This window comes from Pongo abelii, chromosome 11 (genome assembly GCF_028885655.2).
Source record: "Pongo abelii isolate AG06213 chromosome 11, NHGRI_mPonAbe1-v2.0_pri, whole genome shotgun sequence".
Classification (NCBI taxonomy): Eukaryota; Metazoa; Chordata; class Mammalia; order Primates; family Hominidae; genus Pongo; species Pongo abelii.
The window spans coordinates 125,823,881-125,841,018 of NC_071996.2; the positions used below are offsets into that span (position 1 = coordinate 125,823,881).

Here is a 17,138-nt window from a genome sequence, read left to right on the forward strand (position 1 = left end):
TAGTCAAAAAAAAAAAAAAAAAGGTAACTGCCTTCAAACTAAAGATCCCTGGATCACCTCTAAAAAAAAACCAACTTACCACTCAAGAGACTATTGTCATTTTATATTATAGCAAACTGTAATTTCAGTTAATTTACAAATAAGGAATGAAATGCACCATACTACACCTGTGTAAAAGTGATCATGCTTTAATTATGGGCTAAAAATGACTAATACAGTAAGCTTGAATTTAAAAAATTAAGTCTAAATAAATTGCTAGGGAATTCCACAATGCAAGTCAATGAAAATTTTTCTCTACATACAATATGATCATTAACAGACAGTTCTTATTTGGAATGATAAGGCAAAAATAGTAAAACCACACTTTTCCTATAAAATGTTACACATTATCTTCTGTAGGGATAGCTATCATTCATGAAGAAACAAAGATGTGATCACTCTATTGCACACCCAGAAACATTAGAGAATCTGGTCTTAGAATGATCTAGTCATCTTCTTCCTCTCCATCATCTTCAGCATCTCGTTTCCTCTTCTCTCCTCGAAGACCTCCTTCCTCTTCTTCCTCTTCTTCCCCTTCTTCAACATAGTCATCATCATCTTCTTCATCCTGAATTTCTTCTTTCATTAAGTATGAGAGGCCCATTTCCTCTTCTCCCTCTCCCAACTCTGAACCTGCTTCGTCTTCATCTTCATCCTCATCCTCATTCTCCTCTTCCTCTTCCTCCTCCTCCTCCTCATGTCCTTCCGGTGGACCAGCTTCATTTTTCTCTTCCTCTTCATCATCTTCATCTCCATCCTCATCATCCTCCTCTTCAGAGTCCGGCGCTTCATTATCCTCCTGATCAAATCCATCTAAGTATGTGATTTACTGCAGCAGTTCAAAAATACTTTCTCTATAATCTTCCAGGTTTGTGATCTCACAGCTAAACAGGTCAAGATTTTTCAAATTTTTAAGATTTTGCAGAGCTTCTAATGTACTGAGATCTTTTATTTTGTTTCCACTCAGATTGAGGTAGGTAAGATTTGGACATTTCTCTGCCAGGTCTTCCAAGCCTCCAGAAATTATATTATCACTAAGCTCCAATTTTTGAAGTTTATTTAAGCTGGGAAGCTGGGCCAGCGAACTTAGTTCCACATTAGCCATACTCAGAAATTCTAGTTCTTTTTTTTTTAATCAAAATGTAATATCTTATTCTATTCTTTAATAACTGTTTACATTCAACAAATAAAACTTGCATATTTAATGTAAGGTTCTTTCACATATATTACTTCTCCAATTTTTAATATAAATGTAACGAGAAAAGCAATATTAATTCCATTTTGTAGATGAAGAGACCGTCACAGAAGTATTACTTTACCTAGATTTCTGTAATTATTATGTTATAAACTTAGAAATTACATATTCTTATGGAACATATAAAATATATGAATGTTATAAACCATAAGAATCCAGACCTATGCTATTTAACTTCAAGTTTAGTTCTTTACCCAAACAATTGCACAACTACATTGAGACTATTGAAATAATTATATATGAACATGCTATATGAAAAAATACTTAAAACATTTCTTATTTTTCTGGTTTCTCTTTGATATAAAATATACTATAATTTTATGGAGTTATTTTCCATATTTAGATGCTCCTAACTTCCTTTTTTTTTATTGTACTTTAAGTTTTAGGGTACATGTGCACAATGTGCAGGTTAGTTACATACGTATACATGTGCCATGCTGGTGTGCTGCACCCATTAACTCGTCATTTAGCATTAGGTATATCTCCTAATGCTATCCCTCCCCCCTCCCCCCACCCCACAACAGTCCCCAGAGTGTGATGTTCCCCTTCCTGTGTCCATGTGTTCTCTTTGTTCAATTCCCATCTATGAGTGAGAACATGCGGTGTTTGGTTTTTTGTCCTTGGGATAATTTACTGAGAATGATGATTTCCAATTTCATCCATGTCCCTACAAAGGACATGAGCTCATCATTTTTTATGGCTGCATAGTATTCCATGGTGTATATGTGCCACATTTTCTTAATCCAGTCTATCATTGTTGGACGTTTGGGTTGGTTCCAAGTCTTTGCTATTTGAGAAGTATCATTCAGGCCTTCAATGTCCCCATTGACACACAGGCAATTATCAAGGACAAACTCTGTCGCCTCCTCCGGGGATCTGTTCCTTAACTCCAGGTTAATCTTCTTCATCTCCATGTCCTCCTCTTGCTCTTCAGCTACTACTCTCCTTCTTTTCCCTTTCCTGCCTTCCCCAATACCCCCAACCCAAAATTTTTAAGAGATTTAGAAATGAATGAAAAGGAACGCAAATATAAATGCCCACTACCACCAGATAGGTGTGGGGGAGAAAGAAGAGAATAGCAAATGGAGTCTAGGAGTTGGGACTCTAACTCAGCTGCCCCCACCTCCTTGTCCACACACTAGCGTGTGCACACACACGCACACACATTCGCACACACATACACACACACACCTGCAGTTCCTTCCCCTTCAATGGCTGCTCAGAGACTCCTAACAATGCATCTTAAAAAACTAGAAAAGCAAGGGCAAACCAAACCCAAAATTAGTAGAAGAAAAGAAAAGAAATGATAAAGATCGCAGCAAAAATAAATGAAATTGAAACAAAAAGCAACACCACAAAAGATCAATGAAAAGTTGTTTTTTTGATAAGAAAAAACAAACTTGACAAACCTTTAGCCAGACTAAGAAAAAAAAGAGAAACCTCCAATAAATTAGAGAATGAAAAGGAGATATTACAATCAATACCACAGAAGTTCAAAGCATCATTAGAGGTGACCATGAGCAACTATAAGCCAATAAATTGGAAAACCTAGAAGAAATGGATAAAGTCCTAGACACATACAACCTACCAATATCATAACATGAAAAAATCCAAAACCTGAACAGACTAATAACAAATAATGAGATTGAAGCCATAACAAAAAGTCCCCCAGTAAAGAAAATTCCATGACCTGATTATTTTACTGCTGAATTTTACCAAACATTTAAAGAACTAATACCAATTCTATTCAAACTATTTAAAAAAATACAGGAGAAGGAAGAACTTCCAAACTCACCCTATGAGACCAGTATTACTCTGATACAAAAACCAGAAAAAAACATGAAAAAAGAAAACTATAGACCATTGTTTCTGATGAACAATGAGACAAAAATCCTCTTCCAAATCTAGCAAACTGAATTCAACCACACATTAAAAAGATAATTCATCATGAACAAGTGGTATTTATCCCAGGTATGAAGGGATGTTTCTATATATGCAAGTCAATCAGTATGATTCCTGATATCAATAGAATAAAGGACAAAAACCATAAAATCATAGGAATTGGTTCTGGAAAGGCATTTGATAAAATTCAACATCCCTTCATGATAAAAACTGTCAAAAATGGTATGGAAGAAATATACCTCAATATAATAAATGCCATATACAACAACTAGTATCATACTAAATAGAGAAAGACCAAAAGCCTTTCTTATAAGATCAGGAACATGACAAGAATGCTCACTTTCACCACTGTTATTTAACATAGTGCCATAAGTCCTAGCTAGAGCAACCAGACAAGAGAAAGAAAGGCATCCAAATTGAAAAGGAAGAAATCAAATTATCCTTGTTTGCAGATGATCTCATCTTATATTTGGAAAACCTGAAAACCCCACCAAAAAACTATTAGAACTGATAAACAAACTCAGTAAATTTGAAGGATACAAAATCAACATATAAAAATCAGTAGCATTTCTGTATGCCAACAGTGAACAATAAAAAAAAAAACCAATGAATCAAGAAGGTAATTTCATTTACAATGGCTAAAAATAAAATAAAATACCTAGGAATGAACTTAGCTAAGAAGTGAAAGATCTCTACACTGAAAGCTATAAAACACTGATGCAAGAAGTTGAAGAGGATACCAAAAAATGGAAAGATATTCCATGTTCATGTATTGGAAGAATCAATGTTGTTAAAATGTCCATACCACTCAAAGCAGTCTACAGATAAAATGCAATCTCTATCAAAACACCAATGACAAATCTCACAGAAATAGAAAAAACAATCCTAAAATCTATATGGGACCATAAAAGACCTAGAATAGCCAAGCTGTCTAAGCAAAAAGAACAAAGCTGGAGGAATCACATTACCTAACTTTAAATTATACTCCAGAGCTATGGTAACCAAAATGGCATGGTACTGGCATAAAAACAGACACATATATCAATGGCAAAGAATAGAGAAGCTAGAGATAAATCTATACATCTATGGTGAACTCATTTTTGACAAAGGTGCCAAGGATATACATTGGGGAAATAATAGTCTCTTCAATAAACGGTGCTGGGAAAACTGGATCCATATACAGAAGAATGAAACCAGACCCCTTATTTTTCACCATATGCAAAACTCAAATCAAAATGGATTAAAGTCTTTAAATCTAAGATATGCCCCACAAGTACAGGTGACCAAAGCAAACATGGACAAATGGGATCACATCAAGCTCAAAAACTTCTGTACAGCAAAGGAAACTATCAACAAAGTGAAGATACAAACCACAGAATGGGAGAAAATATTTGCAAACTGCCTGTCTGACAAGGGATTAATAACCAAAACATATAAGGAGCTCAAAAAGCTCTATGGGAAAAAAACTAATAACCCAATTGAAAAATGGGCAAAAGATTTGAATAGACATTTCTCAAAAGAAGACATACAAGTGGCAAACAGGCATATGACAAGGTGCTCAACATCACTGATCATCAGAACAATGCAAATCAAAACTACAATAAGATATCATCTCACCCCAGTTAAAATGACTTTTATCCAAAAGTCAGGCATTAACAAATTCTGGCAAGGATATGGAGAAAAGGGAACCCTCAGACACTGTTGGTGGGAATGTAAATTAGTACAACCACTGTGGAGAAGAGTTTGGAAGTTCCTTGAAAAACTAGAGCCACCATATGATCCAGCAATCCCACTCCTAGGTATATGCCCAAAAGAAAGGAATATCGAAGAGATATCTGCATTCCCATATTTATAGCAGCACTGTTAATAAGGCAAGATTTGGAAGAAACATAACTGTCCATCAATAGATTGATGGATAAAGAACGTATACACAATGAAGTACTATTCAGCTATGAAAAAAGAATAAGATCCTGGTCAGAGAAATGCAAATCAAAACCACAATGAAATACCATCTCACACCAGTTAGAATGGCTATTATTAAAAAGTCAGAAAACAACAGATGCTGGAGAAATAGGAACACTTTTACACTGTTGGTGGAAGTGTAAATTAGTTCAACCATTGTGGAAGACAGTGTGGTGACTCCTCAAGGATCTAGAACCAGTTGGATGGAACTGGAGGTCATTATGTTAAGTGAAATGACCAAATGAGCCAGGCACAAAAATACAAATTTTGCATATTCTTACTCATTTATATTCTTATTTATTTGTGGAAGCTAAAAATTAAAATAATTGAACTCATGAAGGTAGAGAATAAGATGATTGCCAGAGGCTGTGAAGGGTAGTGTGGGGTTCAGGGAGAAGTGGAGATAGAAATGGGTACAAAGAAAAATAGAAAGAATGAATAAGACCTCGTATTTGCTAGCATAACAGGGTGACTATAGTCAATAATAATTTAATTGTACATTTTTAAATAACTCAAAGAATATAACTGGATTGTTTGTAACACAAAGGATAAATGCTTGAGGTGATGGATATCCCATTTACCCTGATGTGATTATTATGTATTGCATACCTCTATCAAAATATCTCATGTAACCCATAAATATGTATATTTATTATGTACCCACACAAATTAAAATTTTTTTAAAAGAACCACTTGGGCTTAAGAAAGCAAAAAAAATGTGAACCTTTAAAAATAGATAATGAAGTACAATATTAGAAACAATAAAGAGGTAATGGAGAATGCTTACAAAAAAGAAGAAAACACATCAATACAGCAGTGTACACTGAGGTCAGATTACAGATGTTAAGGAGAGAATGGGTTGAGTCATTCCAACTCATTGAAGTGTTTCCTTCAATCTCTCTCCAGATAGAGAATCATTGATTAGCAGCATAAAAGCAAAATCATTTCTCACTGATGAGATGAGGAAGGTGTGAGAGAGAGGGCTGGAAGGGAAAGTGGGCCAGAGCCGATAAGGGTTAGAGAGAAAAAGGGAGAAGGAAGGGAATGAAGAAGAGATGAAGGAAGGGGAGGAGGAAAAGGAAATGGCTAAGGTGGAGAGATTTAACACATTTAATTGAATTATAGTAGTCCTAGTTTCTGCCCTCAGTAGTTAACGTATAGGAAGCACCCCACTCTTGACAGATGTTAACAAATAGATGGTAGATGAGTCCAAATTGGATAGAAGAAGCTAAATCCCTACCTAACTCCCTACACCGAAACAAATTTCAGATAAACATTAAACTTAAAAATTGAAATTATAAAGGTGTTGGAAGAAAGTGTGAGTGGATTTTTCAAAATAATATGGGCATATAGAAGACCTTTAAAAGCGTACTACAAAATCCAAATTCCACAGAGGAAAAAAAGTGCTAAATATAACTGATTATAAAATTTTAAAACTCTGCCTGGCAAAAACACATCATCAAGATTAAAAAAAAAAAGGAAACTGGAAAACATTGCCACACATATTATGGACAAAAATTTTTGTCTCTTTGTGACTATACAAAGAACCCATAAACAAATTTTTTTAATGGGGGGAAAAACAAGAAAATGAGAAAATAATTAGGGAGTCCATAGCAAAAGAGAAACAAAAAGGCAATAAATCTTTAGAATTATAAAAATGCAAATTAAGATGAAAGATGCCTTTTTCACCTACTAGAAAGGAAAATATTTACAATATTAATAATGTTTAATATCACTGAGCATGTAGTAAACTAATTTCATATCTTCTTAGAGGGCCTTTAAATTGGTGACATTTCTCTGCAAGACAATTTTGGAATATCTTTCAAGATTAAAAATGTACAACCCTTTGACCCAACAAGCATTTTCCCAGGAGCTTATCTGGAGACATTAACAGAAGCCTGCACCAAGATTAACACAGCTGAATGCTCACTGCAGTCTTGTTTCTGAGAGCAAATGCAGGGAACAACCGTAAGTGTCAGCAGCAAAACTGAGTCAATACTGATGCTGGTCCCTCTCCTGAGGGTCAGGACTTTTCCTAGAGAGTGAAGGAGGGCTTAACGCAGTGGAGAGAAGGCAAATAGCTCAGGTGGAAAATCACTAAGACCTACACAGCACCACCTATGCTTATGCTCAGCTATTTTAATAACGAATTCTATTTTTAAAATTTTTTTTAAAAAAGCACTGAGTAGAAAAGCGTTCTTATTACACCACATATTTAGTAACCATAGGGGCTTGAAAAGCCACAGCAAAATTTGTCTGAGATCCTACTCTAAGCCATGTACCCTAGTTAGGAACATGGCTGGTGTCAGAGTCCACATAACTCATCACCCAATTCAGTACCTTTTCACTAGAGAAGATATGGTCATATTTATTATCATCTTCTATGTTGGAATACTCATATATTTGAATAGGACCTGAACAAAAGTCTCAGCATTTCCTAAGCTTTACACCTTAAAATAAGCACTGTAAACCTCTTTATGTTATCAGTCGCAAGCTGTTCCTGTTTGCATCTGTTTGGCCTGGTAGCAAACTTCTGGCTAATTATGTTAGTGTGAAACTGGCTAGTTTACATTAGAACAATTAACTACTGAGTTAATTTCTGTAGTGTGAATAAGCTCAAGTGTCATATTCTATATCATCAAATTAGAATTTGGAAAAAATGATTGTTTTCATCGAGACATTTTACAAAGATGAAATTGGTGAACCAAAGGCTAAATATACATTTTTAAATATGTATGCATCCAAAGCACTTAACTGCAGATTAAAATGGGTGGAGCACCCGGGAATCTTGTATAAATTATACTGAAACTCAGTGTTGCCATTCCCATAAAATAGAAACAGATTGCATCACTTCATTTGGAGAATATCATATCTATATTTGTACCACTTTTGCATTTTAAATGATAACTATGTTTCTTGCCCAGATTTAGTTCAAGATATGGATCAATACTTAATTCAATAGTTCTTAGAAATTTACTCTGAATGCAATCCTTACCAATTAAAACATGTTCTCTCTTTCAAAAGCACAAATCAATATATGCTGTCTTAGGGCAAGTTATTGCTGTTTTGTGATTCACCTAATATATCTATGGTAGGGACTATATTATGGTCAATATAAAAGTAGAAACTTTTCATTTTGCAATTAAAGCCATAGTCATTCATAATTATTATTTTCATGCCTGTGTCCCCTTCTCCCTTTCCAACACACACACACACACACACACACACACACACACACACACACATGCACTTTTGTAAAAAGTGCCCTAATACAAGGTGCTCAACAAATATTTGTTGGATTGATGATGAAATGTCCTTTTCAACCATGGGAGACACTATCTGCTATCTAGCCAATACCCCTTCTTGCCTCTACCACTCCTATGAAGAATACCTGGATTTGTTCAATGGGTGACTAGGATCTTTACCCCAACCCGAGGTAATGCATTGTGATTAGTCTAAACCAGTCATAGCAATCTCATCCTCCTTGGCCAATATCGACCCAAGGGTGGCCCCGTAATCCAGTTCTGGCCATTGAGATGTAAGTGAGTCTTCTGAGTAGGACTTCTAGACTATCTTTTGCTTTCTTACTACAAAAGATCAGACTCAGCTGGCAATACCCTTTGTCCACCCCTTTCTTCCTAACTAGAATGCATGGGAAGCCCAGAGGGGCAGCTGCCATTTTGCGATCACAATAAATAAAGGCAAAATACTGGGCCCACAGGCACATGCACAGCTAATTTTTTGACTTTTTGTTGAGATGGGATCTCACTTTGTTGTGAGGTCCCCATATTATCATTAGTCGTCAGCAGGGGCTCCTTTAATTCCCAAAGATGATCCATATTCCTTACCTCCTTCATCTCCAAGCCAGCAAAGAATGCTTCACACATCACATACCTTTCATACTTCGAATCACGGATTTCCCCTGCCCCTAGATTCTGATGTAAAGGGTTCATGAGATTAGGTCAGAGCCACAAGAATAAGCTCCCTATTTCAAGGTCAACTGACTTAGAACCTTAATCACATCCGGAAAATTCCTTCACAGCAATACCAGATTAGCATTTGATTGAGCAATTGGGAGAAGGTGTGGGGTCCACCATGGCTGGGAATCCTGGGGCTAGGTTAAAATTCTGCCCTATATCACACCTTCTTGAGGACGGGGTGGGGGGCCTTATGTACATTTCTTAACTTCTTGCCTTTCCTACAACAATGTCCTTGTGATGTTTTTGCTCTGCTGTCAGAAGTTCTATTTGTATTTGTTTATTTCAGGTTTATGTTGAAAGCTTCATAAGGCTCAGTTATGTTTATGGGCCACCTGTGTAGATTATTAGCCAATGATTTATTCACAGTGGATGTGATTTAGTAAGTCCAAGGTGAAGCCAAGAATTTACATTTTTTTTGAGACAGAGTCTCACTCTGTCACCCAGGCTGGAGTGCAGTGGCGCGATCTTGGCTCACAGCAAGCTCTGCCTCCCAGGTTCACATCATTCTCCTGCCTCAGCCTCCCGAGTAGCTGAGACAACAGGCACCCGCCACCATGCCCAGCTAATTTTTTGTATTTTTAGTAGAGACGGGGTTTCACTGTGTTAGCCAGGATGGTCTCGATCTCCTGACCTTGTGATCTTCCCGCCTTGGCCTCCCAAAGAGAATTTACATTTTTAAACAGTACCACATAAGGGTTAAGAGGCAGGTGGTGCATGAATGTGAATGCCTTGAAGGCAGAGGCCATTCTCACCAGGGCTGCTGTGAGGCATTGATAATGAAAAGTATATAAATCACCTGGTACATAATAGGAATACAAGGAATGTTGGCCCTTTTGTTTCTCTAATACCTGCCATATAGTATGCATTAAATAAATATTAGTTGAATGGCAAAATAAGATGTTAAGAGTACCTGCCGCGCACAGTGGCTCTATGCCTGTAATCCCAGCACTCTGGGAGGCCCAGATGGGTGGCTCACCTGACGTCAGGAGTTTGAGACCAGCCTGACCAATATGGTGAAACCCCATCTCTACTAAAAACACAAAAATTAGCCAGGCATGGTGGCATGTGCCTGTAGTTGCAGCTACTCGGGAGGCTGGGGCAGGAGAATCACTTGAACCTGGGAGGTGGAGGTTGCAGTGAGCCAAGATCACTCCACTGCACTCTAGCCTGGGCAACAGAGCAAGACTCCATCTCAAAAAAAAAAAAAAAAAGAATACCTTTGGCTGCAAAAATACAGAAAAATAACCTAATACTATGTTTGTTGTCCCCCAACACAAGATGTGGGTACATTGTTGCAGAAACTGGTTCAGCAGCAAAATGATCTCAAGGCTCTGAGCTGGTGTGTCTGTGATTATTTTTTTAAGAAATCAGGTTTATTAAAATATAGTTTACAAATCATAAAGTTTACCTGTTTCAAGTATATGGTTTGTTAGTTTACAGTATATTTACAGAGTGGAGCAACCATTATCAAAATCTAATTTTAGAACATTTTCATCATCCCTCAAAGAAATCCCATACCCATTAACAGTCATTCCCAAGCCCCTTCTCCTTTCCTAGCCCTAGAAAACCACTGATCTACTCTCTACATCTATAGATTTGCCTATTCTGGACACTTCATATAAATGAAGTCATATAATACATGGGGTTTGTTGTCTGGCTTCTTTCACTTAGCAAAATATTTTCAGGGTTCACCCATGTTGTACATGAATCATTTTTGTTTCGTCTTTTAATTGTGGAATAATACTTCATTATATGGATATACTACATTTTGTTTATCTGTTCTCTGTGATTGACTTGATCATCCCTTCACAGTAGCGTTCTCTTAAACTGTATCAATGCGGCTAAGGAGAAGCAGGCCCCTCACCATTTCTCGTTTTATAAGGAAGCAATAATTTTTTCCAGGAGAACATGAGCAGGCTTCCTCTTACATCTCGTTGGTCAGGATTGGGACACATGACCACCTGGGCTTCATAGGAAGCTGGGAAAGTAAGCATCTTTGGCAGAAGGCAGGCAAGGATTGAGGGGACTGGAAGTGTCTCTTGGGTTTCTGCTCCTATGGAATTTATAACTATTTTTTTCATTGTAAATGAATGCTTAGCTATTCTTTCTTTATAGACATTGGCATTTTGGTATACAAGTTAGGGTTATGTCTGGTTGAACATAATGTCTCTCTACTAGGAGAGTGACCTTTAACTGACTCTCAGAAATGGAGGGTCGGCTAATAGATTATGATTTCTCAGACCTTTATATTTTCTTTTTCTTTTCTTTCTTTTTTTTTTTTTTTTCTGAGGCACGGTCTCTCTCTATTGCCCAGGTGGATAGCAGCAATGAGTTCATAGCCCACTGCAGCCCCAACCTCCCAGGCTCAAAGGATCCTCTCACCCCAGCCTCCAGGGTAGTTAAGACTATAGGTATGCGCCACCATTCCCGGCAAAATTTTTTATTTTTTTGTAGAGACAGAGTCTCACTATGTTGCCCAAGCTGGTCTTGAACTCCTGGGCTTAAGCAATCCTCCCTCCTTGACTTCTCAAAGTGCTGGGATTACAGGTGTAAACCACCACACCCAGCCTGACCTTTATCTTTTAAAGATCCATTCTGAAATATTTACAGGTGAAATTATGTGATGTCTGGGATGTGCTTCAAAATAATCTGGGATGGAGGGAAACAGATGGGGGTATGATGGGGCAGTATTGGCTATGGGAAGGTGATTGTTGGGGTGGGATGAGGGGTACATAGGATATTCATTACACTAGGCTGTCTGCTTCTGCATGTGTTCTAAATTCTCAAAAAAATTATGTAAAAGATCAGTCTAAAGTCAATAACAGTAGTAGCAGGTCTGACTAGAACCTTAGTGATGGTGATGACTCATCTAAAGACTGTAGATTCAGAGCAAGGAATACATGTTGGTGGTTGAAGAAGCAAGGTTGAACCATGTTCACCAACTATTGTCTGGAGGAAAATCCTCTGATCATAGAGCTAGAGGTGCTGCCCCTTGTGCCCATCTATCTCCACGTAGATTGTGAGTCCTCAAGGTCTCTGACTTGATGAAGCTGGCCCTAAAAGCTGATCTGCTAGACCCCTTGCCTTCCTTTCTCTGCTTCCCAAACAGATTTCTAGAGGAGAGAATATATTGACTCAATTAAGTAGTCTGGCCCCATGGGATTTATGGTTACCTTTTCTCTGTAAATGAATAATTTATGATTCTTTTTTATATACATGGAATTTATAATTATGTTTTCATTGTAAATGAATAATTGTCTATTCCTGTTTATATACATTATTATTTTAGTCTAAGAGTTAAGGATATATTGTCTGTATATAAAAAGAATCCAAAATAAGAGTGACTTACATGCACAACGTTTATGCTTACCTGCAAAAGAAGACCACAAGTAGGTGGATCAGTATTGGTGTCGGTTCACAAAGTCAGTGGAGACCTAGGTTATTTCTGTCTGTTTCATGGTATTAGTCTGTTTCAGCTGATATAATAAAAACAGTATATATTAGATGGCTTAAACAACAAACATTTATTTCTCATTGTTCTAGAGACTAGGGAGTCCAAGATCTAGGCAACAGCAGATTTAGTGTCTGGTGAGGACCTGCTTTCTGGTTCATACATGGCTCTCCTCTAGCTGTGTCCTCATATGACAGGAAAGGGCAAAACAGCTCTCTAGGGTTTCTTTTATAAAAGCACTAATCCCACCCATGAGGGCTCCATCCTTATGACCTCATCACCTCCCAAAAGTCCCACCTCCAAATACCATCACAGTGAGAATTAGGATTTCAACATATGAATTTGTGGGGCAGGGGGAAAGAGACACAAACATTCAGTCTATAGCACCCATCACCCTAGTGATTAATTTCTGTCTTCATAGTCACCTCTTGCTGCAAGATTGCTGTTGAAGCTCCGGCACTCAACTCTGTATTCCAGGAAGCAGGAAAAAGAATAATGTAATACTCCCCATTGGCCAGAACTTTGACAATGCCCACATGTATCTGAAAGAAAGACCAAAAAAGGTAATTATCAGCTGAGCACATTGCCACCTTGAGTAAAACAGGCTGTAATTACAAAGGGAAAAATTAGAAGAGATGCTGGATAGGCAACTAGCACCCCAGTTAGTGGTTACTGTGAATCAGTCCCCAAATTCTAATCAACCATGGAGTTGCCTTACGCAAGTTGCTGCACTTCCAAGATTAAAGTAGGTTCACCAAGGCAATATCTCTACCAAGAAATTGAAAGCTTGTTGGGTAAAGTGGTGGTAAATTTTACAAAAGACATGTAACTAAAAGGAAAATACAGTTTATCCTTGAGCTATATAGTCCATTTATCAGTGGATTCTCTTTGCCTCTGCCACCCTGAGACAGCAAGACCGACCTTTCCTCCTCTTCCTCCTCCTCAGCCTACTCAATGTGAAGACAATGAGGATGAAGAACTTTATAATGATCGACTTCCACTTAATGAAGAGTGCATATATTTTCTCTTATGATTTTTTAATAACATTTTTTCTCTAGTTTACTTTATTGTATGAATATAGTATATAATACATATAACATGCAAAATATGTATTAGCTAACAGTTCATATTATTGGTAAGGTTTCCGGGCAACATAGGCTATTAGTAAAGTTTCAGGAGAGTCAAAAATTATACAGGGATTTTTGACTGTGCAGGAGGTCAGCACCTCTAAATCCTGTGCTGTTCAAGGGTTAACTGTATAAGTCCAGAGATAATCAAGTTTTAGATTTACTTTGACTCAGAGATTCATGTGGACATTAGGTCTTTAGCCCTGTTTATTTTTGATTCTTAAAGCTGTGTCCTCCTCCAGCTTCACTCTCAGGATGACTTGGCTGTGGAAGTTAAGCTTTTGTCAATAGCTGCTAAGTCGTCTGTCTGCTCCTCCTTCCTTCCTTCCTTCCTTCCTTCCTTCCTTCCTTCCTTCCTTCCTTCCTCTTCTTTCATAAATAAGGTATATTAAGTGTCTTAACTCGGAATTTCCCAGCTGTTTCCCAGCAACGTCAAAAGTACTAAAGTAGGCAGAATAGTTTCTCCCTAAGATGTCCACATCCTAGTCTGCAGAACCTGTGAATACATCACCTTCTATGGCAAAACGGGCTTTGCAGTGTCATTAAGTCAAAGATTCTGAGATGGGGTGATTATCTTAGATTAGCCAAGAGGGCTCAGTGTCATTGCAAAGGTCCTTATAAGAGTGAGGCAGGAGGATCAGAGTGAGGGAAGGAGATGTGACGAGTGAAGCAGAGACGAATGCAGGCAGCCTCCAGCAGCTGGAAAAAGCTAGGAATGGGTTCACCCCTAGAATGCCCAGAAGGAACTCAGCTCTGCCAATACCTTGGTTTAGCCCCCGTAATACCCTTGGACTTCTAATGTCTGGAGCTGTAGGATAATTATTTAAGCCACTAAGTTTGTGATGCTTTGTAACATCACCAATAGAAAATTAATATAGTCCTCAAACCAGTGCTTCAAATTATAATGTTCTATGAACTCACTTTACATTATTTTAACTAAAGGGCCCAAATATTTTAATTCTATTTTTAAAGTTGTTTTCACATATTTAATAATTTTAATGTTAAGATATGTAATATCTGATCATGTCAAATAATATCTGCTAGATAGATAAACCCACCACCAATTAACAAACTAGAACATTACCAATTTCATTCTGTGTGCTTCACCTGATCCTATCACCCACACCCCCAAAGGTGTGGGTGATATCTTGAATTATATATATATATAATATAATATATTATATTGATATAATAATGTATCAACAATATATATTAGTGTATATCTTATATTATTATATATACCTATATTATTATATATTAATATAACAAATTAATGATATATACTATATTAATTATATATTATTATATATGATATATAATACATTTATATAAATATAATAATATTTATATTATGTTATATATAACATGTTTATATTATGTTATATAAATATAAATATTATAAGTATTTATATTTCTATTTTATATGTATCACTACTCAAGACATTGCTGTTTCTTGTTTTTGAAAATTATAGTATTGTAAGTTGTTTTCTACAAATTACTTTATGTATTTATTTATTTTTAAAGAACTTTTTAGATAGAAACAGGGTCTCACTATGTTGTCCAGGCTGGTCTCAAACTGGGCTCAAGCAATCTTGTTTCTAATATTTATCCATATGGTTATACGAACTTACAGTTCATTTATTTTCACTACTGAAATATATTCTATTCTGAGACCATATCACAATTCATCCATTCTACTACAGAAGGATGTTTACAATACTTTCATTTTTTGGTTATAATTATGAACCATGCTATTATGCACATATTTGTACGTGCCTCTTAGTGCACATGTATAAGAGTTCTATTTTAAAGATAATGCAAAGTTGTTCTCCAAAGTGATAACAATTTCCATTCATATCAGCAATGCCAAAGTGCTCTCACGGCTCTAGCTAATCACCAGCCTGTGGTATTTTCATACCTCTTAATTTTTGCCATCTTATAGGCATAAAATAATGTCTCATTAGAGTCTTATTTTGCAGTTCTCTGATTACTAATAGTGTTTAGCATCTTTCCATTATTAAAGTTGCTCTAATTATGTGGTTTATGTCTCTTATCCATTTTCTGCTGGATGGTTTGTCTTTTTCTTATCGACTTGCAAATAATATGTTGTTAGTTATATAGCTTGTAAACATCTTCTCCCAGTTATGGGCTTCTCTTTTCATTTTCTTATGATGTCTTCTGCAGTGCATAAGTTCTTAATTTTAATAAACTCAAATGTATCAATATTTCCTTTCATAATTAGCAGTTTTGCCTTATGTTTAAAAATCCTATCCTGAAAATATATTTTCTTACATTGCCTTCTAAACATTTTTAAGCTTGACATTTCATATGCAAATCATGATCCACCTGAAATTTATTTTTGTGAGTGGTGTGAGGTATGAGTTCAGATTTATTTTTTTCCATATGGATAATTAGAGGCCAGCACCCATGTTGAATCTTCCATGCTTTTCCCAATGATCTGCAATGCCATCTTGTCACATTTAAAGTTTGCCTATGCATGTGCATCTATTTCTGGGCTGTATGTTCAGTTTCATTGGTCAATTTTTCTCTCCCTGAGCCAAAACCAATAGACTTAACGATTCTGGCTTTGAAATAAGTTTTGACTTCTAACACTGTGAACGTCTATAAAACAGGACAAAGACATGAGACAACAGCACAGGGCTGTGATCCTTAAGAGTAAGACACAGAAGGGGAGCTCCACATCCAGCTCTCTTTCTGCCTGTAGGCATTTTCTAAGCCAAGGCATTGAGAAATGGAGATTCAACAAAAGCTGTGCTTTTACTGGATGGAGGAACAAAGATCAGATTTGGGGGCTGCTGAGGCAACTGGAAGTTGTGACGTAGGTGTTGGAAAGAAGGGAGATAATAGAGAAAGGCTTCTGTTTGGTTGAACACCAAGCTCAATCTCTGAAGGTTTCACAGAGCTGAGATCACTAAAGTTCTAGCCAGTTAGTGTAGAGAGATCTATTCGAACACAGTGGCAATGAGTTGAGAGTCTAGAGGACTATTCTTATGAGTAAAGCTACCCTAGCCTTAAAGTGAGGGCTTATGAAGCTGATCTTACAGCAAATTAACTCCCTACAAGAACAAGGCTCAACATTCTTGAAGGGAGACAACAAAATCCAAAGTCCTAACAACTTAGTACAGATTGAGCATCCCGAATCTGAAACTCCAAAATTGGAAACTTTGTGAGCACCAGCATGACTGCACAAGTGAAAAATTCCACACCTGACCTTATGTCATGGGTCACAGTCAAATAAAGGCACACAATGCACAGTTTATTCAGCATCCCCAAGGGAAAACGAGCCTCCCAGCCCCCTTCAGCTGTAATACATGTTTTCGGCACACACCCAGATTCTCCCTGCAAGCATGCCCACGATGGGTAATGAAATGACACATGTATGTACAGGCTGGGTCCATGTT

The 17,138-nt window shown here is 36.9% G+C and overlaps 1 pseudogene; it reads right to left on the reverse strand.

The window, feature by feature from the left end:
* Positions 1-365: 365 nt before the first annotated feature.
* On the reverse strand, positions 366-2,449 carry LOC100433354 (acidic leucine-rich nuclear phosphoprotein 32 family member E-like; annotated as a pseudogene).
* Between the last annotated feature and the right edge of the window lie 14,689 nt (positions 2,450-17,138).